Source organism: Alligator sinensis, unplaced genomic scaffold, assembly GCF_000455745.1.
Source record: "Alligator sinensis unplaced genomic scaffold, ASM45574v1 scaffold241_1, whole genome shotgun sequence".
NCBI lineage: Eukaryota > Metazoa > Chordata > Crocodylia > Alligatoridae > Alligator > Alligator sinensis.
This window is the reverse complement of record NW_005841894.1, coordinates 165483-168120: the sequence shown is the minus strand read 5'-3', so window position 1 is coordinate 168120 and position 2638 is coordinate 165483.

Sequence of the window (2638 nt, the reverse complement as noted above, 5' to 3'; positions counted from 1 at the left end):
TCCTGCTAATTTAATGTTTTCTACTAAGCCTTTAACTGGGAAGATGTAAAGATCTGTTAGTTACTATTTCTCCCTGGGACTGAAGCCACTCTATATTTTAACAAAGGACTGTATACAAAATAACTGAATAACATGTCTAATAACTTTAGTTATAGATCAGCAGTATGTGCATTGAAATAATTAAAAAACTTGCTTCAGTGATGAGCATCTTTCGACACATTCTTCTGCCCACAGTGTCTTTTGCATGTGAATAGACTACAAAATGTTATTCAAATAATTTATCATGAGTCCTTCACTGTCCATGTATTCATCATGTTACATCATTTTTCATATTTAATCTCTCCTGTTTCTTCTATACTGATTTGTATATAAAATAAAATAAAATAAGAAAAGAACAGGGTTTTTTTTTTCTATGATGCAAAACACTGATTGCATTTTTCTCATGAGGCAATGATATCATCTGACACTCACTTTACCTATGCCAGAGTAGGTTGCCTGAAGTCAGCAGCACTTGACTTTGATGTCCTGGTTTCAACATTTTGACTTCAGAACTACAGTCTTATATAGAACCATATATCTGAAGTGATGACCACTAAATATCACACAGACCATTTCAGAAACATTTTGTTAGCCTGAAAACCAATTATGATCCCAGGATTATACCACCACCAGATAGATTTAGTGTAATTAATAAAAATCAAATTTGGTGCAATTTCTTTACAGAGTCTGAAGTATTCTCAATTCTTATCTTTTTTTCATTAATAACATGGTAGCTGATGTTTTCTAACAACACCCAGAAAAACAAAACAAAACATGACAATTTGATCCAAATATATCCTGAAGGCCTAGATTTTAAAAAAAATCTTAATATTTTGTGTCTGTCCCGTTGTTTTTGTAGGAGCTGGCATTACTTGGATATTTTGGCAGCTATAAGATGGCTTGGGACTGTGAATCCTATAAAAAACATTTGCATTGCTCTTATTTGCATTTGTAAATCCTTTGTATGGGACTTGGAGACACTCTCCCTTGGCATATTTTTAAATACCTGTCATTTGGTACAATCTGCTGCACTGAAATTCTCTTTCCAATATCAGACATCCCCTGCTTCATCTTGGACTTTTATTTCCTTTCTTATCCTGCCCAATGTGAAAGCGAAGGGAAACAGACAGAGAAAACTGGCTAAACACGGGGTAAGGTAGGAAAAAAGAAGAGAATAGAAGAAAGTATAAGAAATGTGAACTGTAAATGATCAGAATACAGCCCTTCCCTCAATGATGGCAACTCCCTCTACCTTCCAAAGCCATGAGCATGCCTTGAAGGTCATGACCAGGGATCCTGGTTTACTCTGTTTAAAAATCACAAATTCTCTAATAAAAAATCTGAAATCTGTGATTAAAATTAAACTGTATACCTATAGGGTATATATCTATATACCTATTGAGAGGGAAGAGCATCTTCACAGATAGGCTTCCTAACCTAATGAAGAAGGCTTTAAACTAGGTTCACTGGGGGATAGAGATCCAAGCCCTGAGAAAGTGGGCAAGGTTCTTTGGGTAAATCTGATATCTTTTATTAGATCATGTGGCAATACACCTTTGGGTGCCTGCCACTTTAAGGGCTGCAGGCAAGCAGCCAGAAGGTGCTTGATTAGGGCAGCCATTTTAGGACCCAGCACACACAGGCTGGGGCAGCAATCTGATGCCAGGCACTGGGGCAGTAACATCACCTGGCTGAGCTACTGCTCCTGGAACATCTAGGAGGTAAGGGCAGGGAGGTTTGGAGGCTCTTGGTCCTGGGCATAACCTGAAACTGCACCCTGCCAGGGAAGGGGGGGTCTGGCAGGGCTGTCGGTGGTGGGACAGCCCCCAAGAAATACCAGACCAGGTTATCCCTCCCAGTGAAAGGCAGGTAGGGGGCCTTAACCCCAGCCCCCTCCATCTGGTGGGTTGTGGTGAGAGTCGTAGGAGCAATGTGGGTTAGGCATGCTAATAATGAGGCACCTGAGCCCAGCAGGGGTGTGAAATCCCAGAGGACCCAGAGAAGGTAGTTTGTCATGTGTAGTTTGAGGACCCACACAGAGTAAGGTGCAACTGTGGCACCTGAAGGACTGTGCCAGTGGGGTGCAGAGTAGGGCTACAGAGGGTGGATTGAAGGACTGCACCAGGGGTGTACTGAGTAGGGCTGCATGGATGGCTTGAAGGGTGGCAAATGGCCAACCCCAAGTGTGTGTGCACGAAACCACTTGCCCAGTGGGGCGCTTGGGGCAGAAGCGGTCTAGCATCGGCACAAAGTGACACCATGCAAAGTAGGTGAACTCACAGGATCTGACGTTGCTGCATGGTATTGCCAAGAGAGAGTAGTCAAGCTCAAAGGTCCAAAGGGATCACTTAAAGAAGCAAAGGCAGTTGAGAGTGACCCAGGAATGGGAGGTATGTTAGAGGCCCCTGTGAGACGGAGGCAGAGTATAAGAGACCCCTGTGGGGGGGGGGGGATAGTGTGCGTGATTGTGTATGGAAGAGGCCATCAAAGGACTGAGTTTGCTCTGGCCTCAGACTGGAGCAAATAATAATATTCTAGAGCAATAATAATAATATTCAGGGAATAATAATAATATTCTGGATGACATCTGCGAGACATG